Source organism: Cyprinus carpio, chromosome A4, assembly GCF_018340385.1.
Source record: "Cyprinus carpio isolate SPL01 chromosome A4, ASM1834038v1, whole genome shotgun sequence".
In the NCBI taxonomy this organism is placed as follows: domain Eukaryota; kingdom Metazoa; phylum Chordata; class Actinopteri; order Cypriniformes; family Cyprinidae; genus Cyprinus; species Cyprinus carpio.
Genome location: NC_056575.1, coordinates 14356659 through 14377768, shown reverse-complemented (window position 1 = coordinate 14377768; position 21110 = coordinate 14356659). Strand labels below are relative to the sequence as shown.

At 37.6% G+C, this 21110-nt stretch overlaps 1 protein-coding gene across 4 annotated transcripts in view; it reads right to left on the bottom strand.

The window, feature by feature from the left end:
- LOC109051469 (synaptotagmin-1-like) overlaps positions 1-21110 on the bottom strand; it is a 172428-nt gene that overhangs the window by 81676 nt on the left and 69642 nt on the right. For all 4 annotated transcript variants that reach the window (XM_042742328.1, XM_042742290.1, XM_042742309.1 and 1 more), the window contains one exon: positions 7450-7532. The gene's annotated coding sequence lies outside the window, so the exon portion shown is untranslated. The remainder of the gene's footprint in view (positions 1-7449; positions 7533-21110) is intronic.

Below are 21110 nucleotides of genomic sequence, written 5' to 3'. Positions count from 1 at the left end.
TTTCAGTATCAAAAAGAAACTTATTAAAGGTATAACACAAAACAAATTTTAAGAAACTTATTAAAGGTATTACACACTTTTATTAGGATCTGCAGGGGTAATTTCCTGTTTGTTTGTTTTTTTACGTCTGTCTTCCCAAAAAAGAAAAAAAAAAAAGAATATAAATTCAGAAAGAAAAAAAAAGCTCATCGTAGAAGAGGCTTATACAAGTCATTGTAGTTATGAATTGATGTGAAAAAAATGGAAATTAAAAAAGGTGTCACGTTACTGATCCAATTATCAAGCACAAACTGGCATACTCAGTCTGGACTGATGAGGCTATATTTGTGTGGGTCTCTACAGGATCAGTGCTGTGGATTGGGCTGAGGATCAGGTCGGCTTTGGAGAGCACTCATTAAATGTGTTTGTCAAGAGTCTGATAATTCAATTATCATGCATATAACTGCTGCACCATCCGGTTAAATACCATCCAAGTAATGAAGCTGTGCATTAGAATCCTCCTCATGCTGTAATTGTGACTTCTGGAGTTACATCAACGGTAGCCTTGAAGTCAATTGATCTGAAAACATTCCTCAAGAATGACGTCCATTCAAGTGTTTGAGGACTGAAGGTCTCTAAGAATAATGGGTCTGAAATGTGCATACAGTTGCATTAAAGCAAACAAAACAGAGTGCAACCCACATAAAAATACATCCGAAATTGTAACATAGGAAGTTGGAAGAGAAAAACACTAATGTTCAAAATGTTTATCTTTAAAAAAAAATTTCAAATGAGTCTTGTATGCTCACCATGGCTGTATTTATTTAAAATTGTAATTTATTCCAATGATAACAAAGCTGAATTTTTAGTAAATACACTATTACTCAAGTTTTAATGATCTTATATGCTAATATTCTAAACTCATTGTAATATGCTGATTTGGTGATCAAGAAACATTTCTAAGTAATATCAATGTTGAAAACAGTTGTGCTGCTTAATATTTCTTGGGGGAAAAAAGACTCCCCCCACACTTTTCATCAGTAGTGAATAAAATAAAAGTTTACTTGAATCAGCATTGATTCTTTACTACAATGAGAAAATTATTTATGCAGCTTACTGTCATATATCATTCATGCCTTTTTTCCCCCTCCGTGGAAGATAAAAGGATAAATTCTAAAGAATTTAGCTGTTTTTCAACAAGACCATTCAATGACCAGGGACTGTCAAACCTAAAAAGGATCATATAAGTACCATTAAGTCTTTCTACAGGCCAACTAGACATTTTGACAGTTTAATTGAAAAAAATAAAATAAATAAAGTTTTTCACTGGTAATCTTTCCCTCAGCTGTAGCACTCACTGCACAGAAAAATGAATGCTATTTGATGTCACTGATTGATGTTTTGAGAGTTATATAAGAGGTAAACAATTTGGAACAACATGAGGTTTAGTTATAGAAAAAAATAATTTTCATTTTTTAGTGAGTTTGAATAAAGAAGCTTAAAAAAAAAAAATAAAAAAAAAAAATAAATAAATAAATAAATAAATTAGTGTTGAAAGCTTGGGCTTTTAAAGGGGTCCTATTATGCTCTTTTACAAAGTCTTGATTTTGTTTTGGGTGTGTACTAGAACAGGCTTTCACACTAGGTTGTTCGAAAAACACATTTTTTCACATATTTTACATTATTACAACACCTCTCTCCCCAGTCTGGCAGAAATGGCTCGAATGGTTCCTGTATCAAATGAAGATCCGCCTTCTGAAATACGAAATGTGCTGTGATTGGTTAGCTGGACCAGTGTGTGCTGTGATTGGCTCCACTCGGCGCCTGGTCAGGAAATGTCATACCCCTTACCATAGCCGCCTGCTGTGAGCTTCAATGTAAATATTGTGTTAAAATCAAATCAATTTGAGTGCGATTTAAACCCGGATGATTGTAACCACTCTAAGTTTATCTGCCTTGGGAACACTAGCGTGTCTCCGACATAGTGATAACACTCGTTGCCTTTTCTAGTGCAGCTCCACCAGGTCACGTCCCATTCGTTGATCTTTGTGATATCACAAATCCCGGAAAATATGCGTTGTAGTCCAAACGAGTTGTTAGCTGTAGTTTTTGAAAAGTGATTTCTGTTAAATAAAATATCTCCTTTTGAAGTGGACTTTGAGCTTTGTAACTGTGCAGATCTTTTTAATGCTCAAACAGCAACATTACAGACTAACTAAAGTTGAAAAAGTGAAAAAGCATAATAGGACTCCTTTAACACTAACAATATTTATTCATCTTCACATGAACGTCCACTATAAAATGACCTTTCCAAAGGAGTGAAATTTGGTATTGGAATGTAATTTCCTCCGTTCTCTTTGCCTGACAGTATTTATAAAATGCATGTCATGTTCTTAATTGCCTGTCAGCCCGAGATGATTAATGCTACCAGGTTAAAGTCCACTCCTAAACCTAAATCATCCATATCATATATTGGTTTTCCACCAGGCTTTTGCAGAAGAAAAGGAAAAATAGTGGACGGTAGCACACACACATGCACGCAGCAGGCGATGGATGTGTGAGAGAACACGGTATTTTAGCACTCCCCAGGATCCAGCATTAAGTAAAGTAATAACCCAACAACACAGTCGGGCCTTGGTAATATATCACAACACTTAAACGAATTGCCCTGTCCCATAGCAATGGGACATCAATAGATTCCTTGTAAAACACAGCAGTCATGTGCGGAAACCTTCATAATGGGAAAACGTGCTTAAACATGCAAGTAGGTCATTGCTGAAAACATCAATAACACTTGCCTTTTGCTGAAGTCCACATGAAATCAAAATTGACCCCATTTACTTAGGTCAACACCAGTCTTTGGCACGAAAGGCTGATCCAAATTTTGCATGTTATTTGTCATTTTAAATCATTGTTAAGAAAAATGGTAGACATGCTGAATGAAAATGCAAATTCACTCTCTAACAATAGGTGGCGCTTAAAAAAATGTGCAGTGTAGCGCAATATTCCATTTATGACATGCGCAGGTCATATAGAGAAAGTCTAACAGAATTGACCTGTTATCAAACCATTTAGATTTTAGCATTTTCTATGGTGTTCATCAAATAAAACCAAATACAAGAATACAGAGTGAAAAGAGCTGGTTCGGGATTCTTCCTCTGCTATTCACTGATGCTGAGCAAAATAGTTTGCTTGTGAAGCTGTAGTAACAGCTGCATCTTATTGGTTGGCCAGTTTTATTTGTAGACCAATGGAAAAAAAAATATCTTCAAAAAACAACAACAAAAACTTGTTGCATTGACGAAATACAAATGTTTAAGTTGGTCAGAACAGATGCATTTCCAGTTGTTTATTCAAACTGAAATGTTTATTGCATTGAGTTTTCACACCAAATACTTATCTTGGTGTGAACAGTTTTTTTTCCTTTTTTAACAGAAAAATCACATTACTGAAGCAAAATGGGTTAGGAAAGCTTCATGTTGATTTTTGTTGATGTAACCATCTTACTTTTAAGCTATTACCTACTGAATAATCAGCACAACAATCCCTCATCTTAACTTAATTTTAACAATGCTTAAAATATTTCACATTAAAATAGGTGTCCAATATATTCTATAAAGTCATGGCACTTATAGTGCACAAAGCACCCAACATGTAAATTAAGTTATTGTTCATGATTGTATACTGCAAGCCACAGCTGTTTATTACAGAGTGCGAGATTCACATGTATGGAGGCAGGAATGTTGAGAGATGTTTGTGATGCTGTTGCTTCCTCTAAGGCAGATGGTTTTCGGGGTTGGGGGATGACAGATGGTTTTATTATAACCACAGACAAACAATGAGATGTGTGTGCACTTAGAAGATACAGCAGAGCTGAGTGTGTATCTAGATGCATCTATCTAATGGCAGTCCCAAAAACCCTGACTCAAGTGAAACTTTTCTTGGGTTCAATTAGTTCTTCGGCAGTAATGACAACACATGTCATCAGTGTGCACTATGGGTTTTCCTAAGATAATGTAAGCCATGTTGCTCTTACACAGCCATGGCACCATTGTAGCCCATGTGTCACTTTGGAGGTGTCGTTGGCAATGCTATTCCACCATTAGACATCTATAACTTAACTGTGCTAAATCATTAACTAGCAGTGACTATCAAAACTAGCTCTTTCACAATTAATCAGTTGGAATCAGAATTGACTTGGGCACACCAGGAACAGGAAGTTGATTTGGAACGAGAATAGGAATGACAGGAAGAGGAATTTACTGGATCGCCTCAATCAACATGAAACATTGCATCAACATTAACTGATTGTTCGGTTCAAAATGGCATTTATATAAATTTCATATATTTCCTTTTTAATTGTACTTTCTTAAATTCAAGTTCTGCATTATGTCTGCTGACAAACTGATTGTTTAGTTAAAAATACATGGATCTTAATTTTAATTCTACTTCCTTGCATTCAAATTCTGCATTCTGTTTGTCACTTCAGTACAACTTAAGAATATGAATAGGAATTTCCCTTGTGAAAAAGAAGTGGGCTTACTTATTTTCAATGTGCACTTCAAATCTTAAAAGTATATTTTAAAACAACAACAACAACACTGTACTTGCATATAACATAATATTAATGAAATAAAACACCACTTAAATGAGTACACTTTCATGACTGTTTAAAATGAATTCAATCATTTAAAATAGTAAAATGTAACTTGAAATATAAAATAACTTAAATTTTAAAGCATTATGTTTAACAATATTGTTTTATTTCAAAGAAGTCCACATATTTTGATGTGTTGATTACCATACTAAGTATACTTCTAAGTATACTAAAGAAGTGTACATCTTTTTCCACAAAGGATAAAAGGCATTCGGTTAAATGACGCAAAACCCTGGCAGCTAGTTTAATGCTATACCAACACTTGTTTAGGTCTAGAATGCGAAAGGAAAGTAAGAGATGTGTGTAGGAACAACCATGAGCTCTTGTTTTTAACCCCATTGGCTGTAATAGCCAGCAGAGAATTGTGTTGTCGTCACGGCTGTGCAGAAGTCCCTGCAGGGACAAATGTGCCAGCGTTAGAGTTTCCTGCCCGGTTGAAGCTTCCACTGTTCTCCTTCTAGCCCACGCTCTGCCACTTTGGATATGTCATGACCAATAATGATGAAAAATTGGACTGTTCCCACCAATCCTGCTCTTAGACCACACTCTGAGTCCTTCTGCACTTGCCTAGAGGTGCAGAGCCCCTTGCACTCAAAACAAAATGGCATTTTAACAAGGACTGAATCAAACACAATGCTTCCCCAAATGGCTACTCAGCTTCCTTTACCAGGCCAGCTGTATAAAAGATGCTAAGCTTGCAGGGGTACAGTGTTAAGCCCCTTTCACATTGCAACATTACACATCACATCCTGATATTTAGCATTTTTGACTCATACATTACACATCACATCCTGATGTGCGATGATCCCCCGGGTTGGGGACCTAGTAACATTGCCGGGTTCAGTCTCGGAACAAGCACAGTCAAAACAAAACCCAGAACTACACTGTCCTGCGGTGTGTCGTAGTAATGACGCACGTTATCGTTCGACTCTTACCAGTGAAAGTTAAGGCAGCCTAGCGTTTTTCGACAAAAAAAAAATTACACAAACATCCTGATGTCAGAGATCAGTGTTCGCCAGCTTATGTGAAAGTTAACGCCTAGCGTTTTTGTGTCGTACATTACACGTAACATACTGATATCACGTGTCTTCCGGGACCTTCACTGGCAGTGTGTGAAACGCACATATTCCGGGAAATCTGGCAGTGTGAAATTACCAAAAACTAGTGACCCGGGAACAATTGCCGGGACACATTACCCATGTATTTTCCGGAATCGCAGTGTGAAAGGGGCTTAACTAATCACAATCAGATCCTTTACCCTGGTGGTTTACTCAAGTATGACAGTGTTTACTAATTATTTGCACAATTAAAATCTGTAATAATAAGTTTTGCAGTTGTGTGTGTGTTTGCAGTTCTTTTGACCTTTTTTGAACATCTACATACAGTAGTTTGACCTCAAAAGTGTCCTTGCTGACTGTGTGGGCTTTTCTGCCTACTCAGTTTGATACATTGAAGGACAGCACGCTGTGTACTAAAAATGCAATGAAAAGAACAGAAAACCACACAAATTTTGACATTAAACCGCATTGAAAACTGCTGAAATCCTTTCTTTATCCTTTATCAATACAAAGTGGTTTGTTTTACCCTTTTCTGTGGCTAAAAATTCAGCTTAATTTGGACTTCCCCCTCCCCCTGAGGACTTTAATATTTTCTCGACGGCTTGACTATCAATATTTCGATAAGGTGTGTTTGTGTCTTCTCCATCCAGAGAGCGAAATCAATATTGCATTAGTCAAACTCTTTAACCCATGAAGGTGAAATGGATCGCTAAGTCACACAAACCTTTCACTTTGGCACCTCCCACATAAGAGCAAATAAGCTGCTTAGAGTTGCAGCCTTAGCATTTGACATATTGAATGAGAATGACAGATTGACAGAGGTAGAGCACACTGTTTTTATATTATTTGGAGCATGTATTGATTTCCTCAGTGACTCAAAATGAGGTATTTGAACCAGATGGAGCTCTTGGTGTGAGCACTGCTGAAAAGACCAGTCACCAGAATATGTTTAGGGGACATGGCTTGACTAGCTTGGTCAGTTGAGCTCAGCTGGTCAAGAGCATGGTTATATGTCCTTACCAGTCATGACGTCATTTTTCAATGACTTTGATGATACTTCTCAAGAACCTTCTAATGCTTTTTATAATGTTCTTTGCATACCCTTAAGTATTTGTCAAAAGAATGAGAAAATAGGTTTATCTTTGCCAAACGTTAGACAAAAAAAAACATTGGCCAAGCCAACTTTAAGCACCTGAATAGCAGATAGTTTAACATGGAAAATAAATGAAGATAACTGGTGATATTTGTCAGGAAATATCATTTTAAAAATGTTGAAGCCTATACATTATTTAAAGTGTTTTAGCTCAACATGTTCAACATTTTTGGCTTTGGTTAACATGAAAGAAATTTTATTGTTTGCTGCCTTGATACATCACGCTTGGTTAAGACGCTGTGAAAATTCATTCTGGTATAAGATGGCCTTTCAGCAAAATGTGTTGGAGTGAACACTTTCACGCTGTGTGGGGTTGTGCACAGAAGATTTGTGTGGTGTTTTGACTTGTGTGTGCCATGCGGCTTTGTGAATTAGCAGTTCGAGAGGCGTGTGTATGGTTTGTTTAGATGCTGTGGTTGGCTGGGTGGTAGGTGATAAAGGCTGACTGGACCGATAGCGGATGAAAGCCGTGCAGGTGTTTGGCTGTGAATGGACAGGCAACCTCTCCAGCCCCCTGGCATTTCTAATGAAACCAAACGGATGCATTCGTGTCTGTGTGTGTGTTCACATCTGGTCTTTGAAGCAACAGGACAAAGACTAACCTTTAACTCAAGGTAGCTTGCTGCTGAAGCTGGCCTCAGACTCTCTCTTTTACTGAAGTCACAGGGAGCAGAGATCTTCTAATCTGAAAAACAAAAGAGCAGAGGTCAACAAAAACAAATATATACATGACGAAATCCTGGATTTCACAAAAAATAAATAAAATAAAATAAATTCTTGAAAAGGACGTCGTCATCTTGGTAAAACTCCCAGGAAAGACTACAGATCTCTAAAAGTGCTTGCCAAGCCGACTTCTTAGTAACATCTGTCAAATAATCAATAAAATAAAGTTACTTCCATTTTTAAGCTAAAAGCAGGCTAAATAAATACATATTTCAATTTTCCCCACAGTTTATTTTTGTATTTTATATAAAAAAGAGAGGAAAAACATCAGATATGGCTTGAGTCCTGCTTAACCTGTTCAACATAATGTGCAGAAACAGCTGAGACATTCTTATGGCACAATCAACAGACTCAAAGGCAAGCATTAAGAAATAACCCATAAAGCCAATGTTATTTCCTCCTGTTGATTTTCCAATCAGCTACGTAATCTCACTCTCTAAGTGGGGAAGACGAGTTTGGTATCGACAGGTTGGTTTCACAGCTGACGTCCTACGTGTTCAATAGCAGGCAACTTAAATTGCATAATGTGCGGTGAAACTGCAATAAAGAGCAGACAGAAATCCTCACACTATAGTTACTTTCTGTCACGGGGATGGGCTAAAATGCTGGGCATAGAGCAGGTGAACTTCGATAGAGTAACAAGAAGGGCTCTGGATAGTAAACACCATAAAATAAATAAATAAAAAATACCAGTATGTCAGTATTTACTCACCCTCATGTCATTCCATACCTGACAATACCTGAATAAATAATGAATTCAGGTTTGTTTCTCATGCAAAGCTATCATATGACCTTTTATGTATAGAACACAGTTATGGTTATTTTATAGTGCTCATAGCTGCAGTCACTACTGTATGTACTGCCTGTTGTACTGAAATTAGTCATGTAACAATTCTTTAAAATTCCTTTTGTGCTTCACAGAAAATACAAATATATGGAAACACATGAGGATTTTAAGAGTGTTTTCATTTTTGGATGAGCTATCCCTTTAAAAATGACACACAGAATTCTCCTGAAAGCAAACAGCAAACTCTTTTCAGAGCGCACACATTTGGCTAAAGCTATTTGAATACTAGGATGAATTGTGCTATTCAATGGGCAGCATGTGGCTGCCAAGCAGAGCAGATTGTTGAGGTGACTATTTAAAGTAATCATATGGACAAGCTCACACAGACTAGATCGTTTTTGTGTTTTTAATGTGAAAATGAAAAAGTGATTTGTCTTTGTCAGTGGTAAGGCCCAGTTATTGATAACATGGCACGTGCACAACACCAACAGCCATGAGAAAGAGAAGGCCACGGAGGGAGGGGGAACAAACCAAGTTTCTCATCCATATCATCCCTCTCTCCTCAGAGGCTCTTTATCCAGGCTTTGATGTACAGATTAAACGCTATTGCTTTAGACTGGCAGGTGTGGAAATGCAATGCATGGATAGACAATCACATATGGAAAAAAGAAAACAAAAGCCAAACCTTTTATCAGTCAAATAAATAACACCTTTGCTGGCACTGGGACAAGAATGGTAAGATCTACTGAATAATTTCTCTTGTATCAACATAAATGGGGGAATTCATAAACAATGAAGCATACCTCCACAGAGCATACCTGCTGTTACGGTTTACTTGCACACACTACATTGTTTAAAGGCAGATTCACTAAAAAAAATTAAAAAAAATTTAAATCAAGTAACAGCTCAAACTTGTACGCAAAATCAATCCTCATCATGATTTGGCATACAGTATTTTACAGCATCACTTCTACATGATTCAGACTGCTGTCATGATCAAGAGAAAATTTACAGAAACATATATTTTAAATAAAGATTTTTAAATTCATACACTACCATTCAAAAGTTGGTGGTTGTTATTTTTAATTTATATTTCAATATATGAAAAACCTTTCAATGGTAGTGTAAACAAAATACTTTAAAACAAATAAAATGGGACATATAAAATAAGGACATTCACAATATTAATTGTCACACAGATAAAACATTATCATAGGAAGGAAGCCTGTTTTCGATAAAAAGACTGACAATGAGTGTGTTTACATACACAATTTCTTATTAAATTACACAAGTGTTTTATTTGGGAAAGCTCAAACTGTTTAAGCAAGCTTGCTTCAACTGTTTAGTGAATTTGTCTTTCAATTTTGAAGATTTGCCAACAATGATGGAAAATGGCTCCCTTATATGACGTACTAGGTAACACCTCCTTTATGTAAACTCTCTTCCAATGAAATTAAAAATAGCTATAAACTGCTTTAGGTAAATCAATGCGAGTATCATTATACTGCATAATTAGAAGAAGATAGAGTGCTTCTGAATGCCGCTGATGTTGACCCACACTTTGCGGTGTGCTTTGGGTATCACTTGTCCCTGTTGCCTGGCTGTGGTTGTGTTCCAGCTTTGAGTCCATTAGAGTTGCTTTGAAACTACTTATGTGAGGTCTGAACCACTGCCAAGAACGAACAGCTGCTTCTGCGTGTAAATCATCCTGTATATTGCAGATGCTGTAAGCATGAGAATGCCCAGCTTCCCTGCCCACCAATCAATGAAGCGCCAGAAATCTGACAGTTCCTACCGAAAAGCTCTCGAAACAAATGACACGAGTGGCACAATGATGGTCCCCAATGCCTGTTTGTCTGCCGTCTACCTCACCTGTTAATTAGTTTCAGCTGTTTTTATGTTTGTGGCCATGATAGAATGACTTGTCATTCAACATCCCTGTCTCTTACAGTTTCCTTTCATGACTGGCTTCTCTCTTCATCCCTCATTCTCTTTCATTCCTTCAGTTCTGCTCTACATCATTGTTTCTGTTTGGGAAACTGCTGCATCCTCGTTTATGTTCTTTGTAGTTCTTGCCGAAACAGGGTCACATTAAAATGAGAATGAAATGTCAATGTTCAATTTGGCACCATACTGCCAAGTGGTTTTAGTCAGGCTTTTGTTTACTTTTACTCACATTTACTCACAAGTAGTTTAGTTTTCAAAAACGATCCTATTTAAAATGTTCCCATTGATCTGTAAAGTTTAACTTATTCCACTGTTACATCATCAGGTAACTTCATTCCCCACAATCTGCACAATCTCACATGCATGTTAATTATATACCATATGTTTTCACTGACAAAAGGATCTGAGCCATAATAGCATAGAGAGGGCTGAGCTCTTTGTTCTTGCACTAGTAAGTAACACACTAAGCAAGAGGCACAAAATCACTTTCACAGACTTTTAAATTAAATGTTCCCTCCTGGTGGAATGACCTGCCCAACTAAATCCGAGTCCTTAGCCATCATCAAGAATCAGCTAAAAACACATCTCTTCCATCTTTATTTGACCCTATAACTCTAGCACTCTCTATTCTAATTCTATTCTTAAAAAAAAAAAAAAAAAAATAAAACAGGCTTATATACAGTACTCATATTTTCTTCAGAAAATCAAAATTTCCATTTGAAATTTTTTCTCTTTTTTGTCATAGTGGATAGCAACAGTGTGATTTAGGTGCCCTGTTTTTGTTCAATCATCTATACTTACCCCAGCTTAGCATTTCTCATTACATGCCTGTGCACAGCATACCTTGAAAGGTCAATGATTGTAATATAACCAAAGCCTGTGTTGAATGATGTTAGCCTACAAGCATCCAGAATACGTTTACGTGCTATCATGAGGCCACCCAGCGCAACCGTTGCAGATGGCAATGTGACATATTTCATATCCATGTGTTTCAGAACAGAGGAAAGGGGATTAAATTCAATCATGTCTATTAATTGCTTTCACGTCGCGATGGGACATGAAGACAACAACTCCATGGTCTTTGATTAAAAGCTGTGTAGGAGCAGTAGTGTGTATGACAGTAGAGATATTGTGATTGTAATGCAGTTTGAGCTTTGAGTTGTAGAGCCTGCTGACCCATGTGACTTGCCACTGCCAACTGTGACAGGCATCCATCTGATGAGTATCCAGGAGGACACCCAAGACCTAGTTATGTCTACTGCTGTGCATGTAGGCCCATGTAGTACAAACACACATCCTAAACTATTTCCCAAGATAGACACCCCAAAATCAAACACAGAATTCAGTTTTCATTTCTGTAGGTGTTATAATGTTACAGTCATAGGTGTCATTTAGGCCCCACCACTTTTTAGCTAAGGTCAATTTTGTCCCCACCACTCTGTGAAATAACTCACTGAGATGTGTTTAAAAAAGAAACAGCACATACAAGTGCCTAGCAGGAATTTCACTGCATTTATGCCATAACGAGTGGAGATCTGGTGCTAGAATTTATTTTTAATGTTTTATGTTGCCATCAGTGGTGGAAAATGACAGTAGCAGTGTTCTCTTCTCACACTGCAGTCTATTGATTTTCTGTGGCTGCCTTTCCATTCCAGTGAAACCACTAGATAAAAAGCAAACAAATATGTTGTTGCTATAGATCCACTGAAATACAGCTGCAATATGGCATATTAAAATAAAAAGTTATATTAGGCCACATTAAAATACACAAATCCTTTATACTCTAGAGGAAATCATTAGCATTACTCCAACAAGATTTAACTTAATCTGAATTGCTGATCAATCATTTATCCAAAACTGCCAAAAAAAGGTCCAGAGACGATGTTAACAAATAAAAAATGTAAAAAATTACAATGAACAAAAAGCTGTCATGCGTGGTTGCATAAATAGCACGAAGACAAAGGAATATCAACAAAACAAACTTTAATCCAGACAGAGTCCCTCAGAAAAAAAAAAAAAAAAAAAAACACTAAATGCAAACGAGAACGGACAATGAGTACATACAGCATATTTGTTTACCCTAATTAATGTCCACGAACAAGAACAAAGCCTTCTCCATTTTTTACATCCCAACCTTCCAACACTCATTAGACGAAATCTCATAATAAAATGCTGAAATACAGCTGGCGGTATTTGCCAGAAGAAACAGACCATTATGTTTAGAAATGGCTGTGGCAGCTTTCACCCTGGAGTGAAGCAGAGCAGGTTGTCAGAGCGATGATGAGGGTGTGATTGTCAGACGAGCAGTGTGCACTAGTTCTGGCATGTCATACCACAATCACTGCAGAATAGCTGGCTAACAACTTCCGAAATGATTGGGAACCATCCCTCCACACAGACCTCCAGAGCCTGCATCCAAAGCACAAGACCTCCTCAGCTGGAGGGAGACCAGAGCCGGCCATCTGCCTCAACTGCAGCCGACTCATTATACTGAGGTGACCTCCACGGTGACGTTGCATTATGTAAACATGCGCCATTAGGGATGCATTGCTCTGGATAACTTGGGCAGAGCACAGCATGACAGACGGCGATAAATGATTCGGTGACTTACCTTCTTTTCTTCTTTTTTCTTGCTTTATCTTATTTGATAGTCTGATATTGGAAGACAAAAGCGGCTCATTTGAGAGATGTGTCACTATACCCTGCTGCTCTATCTATCTATCTATCTATCTATCTATCTATCTATCTATCCATCCATCCATCCATCCATCCATCCATTTATCTACTGCACTGTCCCGAACATTTATATACAGATATTTGATAGCCTGCTATTAGAAGATGAAAGGAGCTCATTTGAGTGAAGGTTTCCATCGAGTCACTCTCATTCAAGTTACTCTTCAGGCACTGTCAGCCAACAACAACCATTCCCATCTCTCCCCACTGCCACTCCCTTGAGACAAGGTTTTCTGGCTTCAAAAGAATGACATTCACATGCCATACACTGTGCTCACTGTAGCCTTTCATTTCAAACGGAGTGTGTATATGTGTTTGTGTGAACGTCAGGGCCACAGTGCAATATAAATCGACTAAGGGGAGCCTAGTGAGTGGTTTGATGGAGGAATGGATGACAAATAAGAACAGTGAGATGCCTTTTATTGACGGCAGTTGAGTCTATCCATTTCTCTTCTCTTTCTATGACTTTTTAAATCTGTTTTCTCCTCAAGGCCACCCCCCACCCTTCCTTCTTTTTGTCGTGCCGCTGTGCTAGAATCATGCGTCTGAAGGAAAGACACGCCGCACCCAGTTAAGAAGCGATTTCTGCAGCGTGCCTGGATTACTTATCCCAACATGACATATTTGCCATCCTCTGCCTCTTTGCTGTAATGGCTGCTCCTGGAGTGAGTAATTATAAACTCAGATGTTTGTGTTAAATTGCGACCTCGTGGCACGGCTCCAGAATCTATTCCATGTTTACGACTAATAAGACAGGACTGTCTTTGGTAATCAACTACAAGATGCCCTGCCTTGTAAGGAGACAAATATTCTCAAATATACTCTGTAAGTGTGCTTGCTAAGGAGGAATAAACAATATACGTGGTATGTACTGTAGTGATCTCATACGAATTAGCTTAGTTTTGAAACAAAACCTACAAAAACATAATTTGCAGGGTTTTTTTATTTTTATTTCTAGCATTATATACTCCAAAAAGATTAAAAACTCCAAACCCAAAAGATGAATGCAAAACAAACCAGTGCTTTAAGTTCATATCACCAGTGTTGTTAAAACTTCATGAAAAACCTTCTGAAAAACATCAGAAAAAAATCAGAAAATGACTCATTCATCCTGTAGATATTATTCTCATCCATCAGTCCCTTTAATAGATTTGTCCTTGTGCATCACAACCTTTCCCAGAAGCTGAAATATATAAATATTCTGCTTTAAATTGTGTCTTTTCAAGAGGACTCGTGTCCTGCGCTTCAGCAGCTCCACAATAGGCGACCTGAGGCAATCCATTCAAGCTCTCTTTTTTTTAAGGCAATACCTCTGGCATTGCAGTATCTCCAAGGCAGCCTTTTATTCTTGAGAAGGGCTCTGTCCTCTACTTGTAATGCCACCTGAGTAAACAAGATTCACCTTGATAAAGACAAGCGATGTTTTCTCCTTATTCAAGGTACTTTAGTGATGACTAATTCTCAACTGAATGGGATGGAAAAAACTTTATACAATGCGATCATAATGTGTTCGGTAGATATAAACAGTGATTCAACCAATGGCCTGATGGTAAACAGTACCCTCTCTCAAAATGAGGGGATTGAGAGGACAGGCTGCTCGTGTATGTGTGGGAGGAAAGAGAAACTGTGGAGAGAAAAAAAAGTGCATAGAAAATGAAGTGCTGGGTACATTTCTCCAAGGGTCACATGGCCAGCTGAAACGTGTCACTGATTTAGCACTCAGGCACATCCATTAGGGACTAATGAACGCTTTCCTAAAAGAGAGCACTGGTGGAGGCTTATAAATGGACTGCATCCAAATAAATGACTGGTGTTTAGAAAAGTCTCACAAACAATGATAAGACTAGTCTAGGATGGGATAAACCTGGTATTTATCACAGTTTGGTTATGATATTTGTCATTTACCCTTAAAAGTTCAATATTACTTAATATAAGGTGTTGTATTTAATATAATAGGTTAAAGAACAAGTGTGGAAACACACAGGAAACTAGGGAAAACACAAAATGATCTAAAGCAAAACCGAGAAGGAAGACAATAATTCTGAATTCAAAGCCATGATGTGAATGTGAACCTTTTAATGAGTTTTGAATGGTTCTTTTTTATTTGTTTTCCAATAAAACATATAAGCATCCTTAAAACAAGATACATATCCTTGAGAAACATCACTGAATAACATATTAAGACTTGTTTTTTCATAGATTATAAGCACATGTGTTACTGAAATGGCATTTTTATTTACTTGTATCTACTTGTTTACAGAAAAAAACACACTTGTATTAATGATTCATCTCTGAAATCAAATCGCAATGTTATGCAGTGTTGCTTCTCCCAGAAATGTATTTCGCTTCAAAGATTTTAACTGGAAAATTACACAAATATATTAAGAAAACATTTTTTTTTTTAACGAACTTTTGTTTTATTTATATTTTTAAAGTCAGAAAACCAATTTCAAATCAACAATTTCCAAAAAAGATCAGACACCCAAATAAGATACACAAAAACAAAAAAAAAACAAAGAAAAAATCAAACACAAAAATACCTTACTCTGGTATACCAGAAGGACAACAAAATTATGATGAAAGTAAATGTTGAAAGCCCAATAAAACTTTGATTCTTTAAGATATATTTAAACAGTAAGAGCATACAGAGCATTTACTTAAAGATCGACAGGGGTGACAAAACCAGCCTGGGTGGGAAAAATGGCACGCTGGTAACACCCATCTCCAAACAACCTGGCAGGAGGCGCATCAGGGAGGTATTTGCTCCAACCCTCTGCATGACTCCTATTGTCATTGCCAAAAGCTGTGCAGGCACAAATCCATTCAAGTTGGGTGCCAACATTTCCTGTCCGAAAGGCTGGAATCACCACATATACCTCCCATTGCTCATCCTGGCTCCACCGGGTCACCATTTTGTCACTGGAACGGTGACACTGTTTCTAAATCACATTCATCCTGGGACTTGCCAGGCACTACAAAGGAGATTAAACAGGAGGTGTCAAATAATCTCTGGTGAATTGGCTGCCTGGCAAAGGGTGCCAGCAGACAAAGCAAGGAATATGAGGGGTGTTGTTGTTTGGGGAGACAAGCTTTATGCTTCACTAGGTTCGGGCCTTGGATTCCAGTTCCACGTTCTGAGCTTTGGACCCTGTTGTAAGCGCTGATGTGAAGTAAACTGATTGTTATTCTGATATATACATGAACTTGTCCAATGTCTGATGAGTATGAATATGGATGTCAATGGCTGGGAAAATAAAGCTTGAATGCTGATCAGCAGTGACAGAACTGTGGTACCCGAAACACTATTTTCAGAGACAGACAAGATAAACAAAGACAAAGCGAGACAGAAAATGAGAGAACGGCCATCACCAGTGAAATGCAGCTTCTGAACTGTAGTGTTTTCAGTTCAAGATTGCCAACTCCTTTTATAAAAGATACATAAATGAAGAGTAGGAGTCGGCAGCCAACTTTTTACTCCCTAGTTTCATCTTAAGTGATCATTATCCATGGGTTTGGGGAGAAAAGGGCTCAGCTGCATGGCCAATTTCACAGCCAATTCACAAGCACTCCTCGTTTACAAAAACGAGGAGCGGTACGCCATATTAACACTTTATGAAACTTGATGGCATCACCAAGTCTCGGTGCATAAATAGGGGACTGAGATCATTTTGGCACAAAATGGAGCACCATCAGAATAACACAACCAACTTTTAAAATTTACTTTAAATATCAGTCAGGTTAGGGGCACTACCGAGCACTTCAGAGGATGCAAAGAATTAGCAAAGAAGTCACAATCCTATATTTTTTCCAGTGCATTTCTGAATGCTTTTTGGAGTCTGCATTCAGCTTTTTTGTCTGGAAAAGTCAAAGTGGCATTCTTATTCTAATTGCTGAATGGTAATCATGCAGCAAGACGGATCCTCACTAAGTCCGTTTTCAGACATTTTTCCAAAATACGGTCTAAATTGTTACAATGTTTAATTTTCTACTTGGTTCGGCTAGAACACAGGTAACGTTTTAAAATGGACCAAAGACATAATTAAAAGTCACACGTCATGGTGGTCCCTGTCCAATTTTGTTGGTGCAGATCTGAGTGTAACTGGCCTGTCCACATATACCGTAGATACTATAGATGCACCAGTATTAAAATTATGTCCAATATCAATAATTACTTTCATGTCATGACTAATAACCAATGAATGGCTAATGTTAAAATTATATAATCTTTTGCCTAAATCAATTAAAAATAAAACAATAAAAAATCATGCATTTTAGTCTAGGACTAGGCTTAAGTGTTGTCTGTGAAACCAGAGACTAGACTATTGTCTGTGTACCTCTCTGTGATGATTATGGGGAATCATCTAAAATCTTTATTAAATTAACAAGAAAATGCATGGAAATGTGTATAATTATGTATTTAAATGTGTCATAAAGTTAATATGGTTTTCATAGAGTGTGGAAATAACAAACAGCAAAAATAATGATTGGGTTTGAATCTGTGAATCTGAATCTTTGGTGTGAGAGTGCATAATGACTAGTTGTACATGCAAACTCATGTGCAAAAAAAGAGTCTAGTGTTTCTACTAGAATTCATTTGTGTATGTGTGGACAAGCTTTTCCGACTGTAGTAAGGAGGTATCCATAGCGACATCAAGGATGGACCCATACTGCCTATACATAGCATGAGGGGCATCTCTTATGTGGGAGCTAGCAGTGCTATTTTTCCACCATTGGAGGAGAACAGCAGTGGAGAGGAGGTTTTGAATATGGTTCACAGGAGGAAGAAAATAATGCATTGATTTAGTGTGTTATCCATACATGCATCTGTTCCTCCTCTTGTAACCTTGTGATGAAGTACAAGGAGTGCCAGCACCGGCACGATCAAACGCTATACAAGGAAGACAAGAGCTGAACACGCCACTTTGATCTTTATCACCTGTTCATTAGTGCCCTTGACCAGCAAGATCAAAACAATAGCCTTGACTACACTAGTAAATCTTACTGATACGGTTAAATCTATAGCAATTACCACCAAATGGCAACTTTAGAAGGTGTACGCTGCCTTTCTACATGAATAAAGGAATAGTTCACCCAAAAAATTCAAATTGTCATTAATTACTCACTATCACATGGTTCTAATTGACATGAGGTTTTTTTTCCAAACACAAAAAGTAAGGTTTATTAAATATCATATCCATTTGAAGAATTAAAGAGAAGCCCATCTGAATAATGTTTATAAATCAGACTGAACCAAATCTCACTGGCTCAGTGTGTGTGTGTGTGTGTGTGTGTGTGTGTGTGTGTTTTTTTTTTATTTTTAATACTTATATAACAAAATTCAGTTTAAGGTTAGGTAAATATAGTACTTTTAGAACTTAATTTCAGTTAGTTGCCAAGGTAACATTTCTCATTTCTAATAGTTTCTGTAAGTCTAGGATTTTCATCTAATATTCAGATTTTATTTCAGTTAGCAAAAACATTTTTAATAGTTTTAGTTAACAGTAACTACACTTACTCATTTTCATTACATTTAATATTTGAGTATATTTATTGAGTATACGATGACAGTATTTACATTTTTGGGTGAACTATCCCCATAATACTGCAGTCATATTAAATCAAACAACATGCTAGGTGCCGTCCTTTTGTATGAATTGCACACTGCACAATGATCCTCAAAACCATACAAGCTGCTTGAGCACCATAGATCAATGTGTTTGTTTATATAGTAACCACTAGACCACAGCTCTGACGTGCCGCATCACAGGTGCCTGTAGTTTCCATCACAAAGTGGTGAAAATGCTCATGAAATAACTCAGTCCTTCATTTACAGTCATATAAAACTGAAGTGACACAAACTGACTTTCATAAGTGACATTTTTCTTTTTTTCTTTATTTTTTATTTTTAAATCAAATGAATGCCTTGTCACAAATGAGATGAAATCCAGTTGTAACAAGGTCAAGTTGACTCCATTTGAATACTGTGCACTCCACCATATGGGCATTGTGTGCTGGCACTCTCTTAGCACCAGCAGCATTGGACTTCATTAAGCCTACACAATGTGCGACAGCACCACAAAATGGAGGCTTGGCATTACAGATTATTACACAAAGCCAATCAGACTTCCACCCTCACCTTTTTAATGCGATTTTCCTCCTGGGTTCTCCAAGGGAGGGATCAAAGCAAGCCTAGGCCCAGTTAAAGCTTCACTCAGGAACCTGAGCGAGCGACTTTCATGTGCACCTTTATGCTGGTGGTCATTATAGAAAGTGGATGCCCTGCAGATGCCTATCCTCTTTTCATCTCGAAATACGGGACTGTACAGGTGGGTCTGCATATTGTCTTAGCAAATGGGGCTTGGGGATGACAGTTTGTGTTGATTGCACAGTGGGATTTGAGTAGAAAAAAAACACAGGGGCCTGTCACTGACTGTGAGGCTAAGGTGAACATGAAACACTGTGCAGAGTGCAGAGTGTAGTAAAACCCAGTTACTGGGGGGAAGTGGTCAAGTCTCTTGTCCCCCTCTGAATGGTATGACCATATATACTGTAAATCCAGAGGGAACCTGAACCTGTGAAAAGATTTACCCTGGCTTGTTTATTTCCTGCTGATAGCCTGCCCTTTGGCAAGGAACATTCAGCTCAGCAGGCCCAACCACACATCACCTGTAGATTAAGACAACCTCCTATGATGACTTTTTTTTTTTTTCCAAAAACCAAGCCCGTCCACAAAAGAAAATACCTTCAACAAAATAAAACTTCTCAACCAAAATATAACTTATCAAATACAGATCTTATTATTATATCAAATTTTGTTGTACCTAGTCTCGCAACCCTAACTCTTGCCTATAAGAATGAAGTCTGGTCATACTGGTCAACTACAGTTTGTTTTATTTTATGTTGATCTAAACTACATAAACAAAAATATAAAACTACAACTACATTTATTTTAATTTTATCTTAATCTTATTTGGTCTATTACTGTGCTACCAACTGTTTCATATAAGCCTACCACTAAACAAACATAACATAACATAACATAACATAACATAACATAACATAACATAACATAACATAACATAACACAACATAATTAATAATTGTTCTAGCAACATAAATAACATGGGTTCAGATGCACTATAAGAATGCACTGAAACTTTGTATAGAAATATCTGCCAAATGTATAAATGCAGTATCTACACAATCCATGGTAGCTGTATTTCTGGCTGTCATCAACACAATGTCATTCTCTAGAACATTCTCTCTAGCTCTCTCTCTCTCTCTCTCTCTCTCTCTTTCTCTCTCTCTCTCTCTATTTTAGTTGACTCTCACTAAGACCAAAATCATGCTAGAATGCTTTCTTCAGCCTCTCTGGGGAGATGGTTTGACCTGGACACTGTAATGTGCCCCAAGGCAAAAGGTCAGTGTAGAAAGGGGTTGACATTTCCAATATGCTACTCGCTTTGGGAGAGGAAGAAGAACAAAGCAAAGAAGATAAGACACAGAGAAAGCTGGAGAGATAGAGAGGGGGATGTGAAAGAGAAGGAAAGCAACAGAGGGCGCAAGATATAGCAGATAATGAGACTGTGTAGGGCATCATACAGTGTCAGCTTTTAAAGCTTTCTGTTCTCACGTTTAAAACACAGTACTGAGTGTTTGTTTATGTGGTGTCCATCTCATATTAGTAATGGTAGTATACTGTGATTCCATTCAAGACTCCATGGAAACATCACACATTATCTCCTTCTTGTCTCCTCTCCACATTCTTGGCCATTGTTCTTCAGAGGTGTGAAAATCTGTGACGTGGAAATCAGAAATAACAGCAAGTTCTGAAGTAGCTTTTTTGTTCCTTAGCAACCTCCTTTAGGTCGGCTCTTATAACTCAGTGCTAATGATGATGTTTAGCTCTAAATATGAAGGGGGTGTACAATATGGCTGTCACCTACAGCTATGCTCCAATACACTGAGCAAATCAATGTATGTAAAAGGCCAAATTAGTTCCTCACTGGTTTATGAAGCCATAGGAAGGGACAAGTCTGCTTATCAAGAAAGACATTAAAAGATCTTGATTTC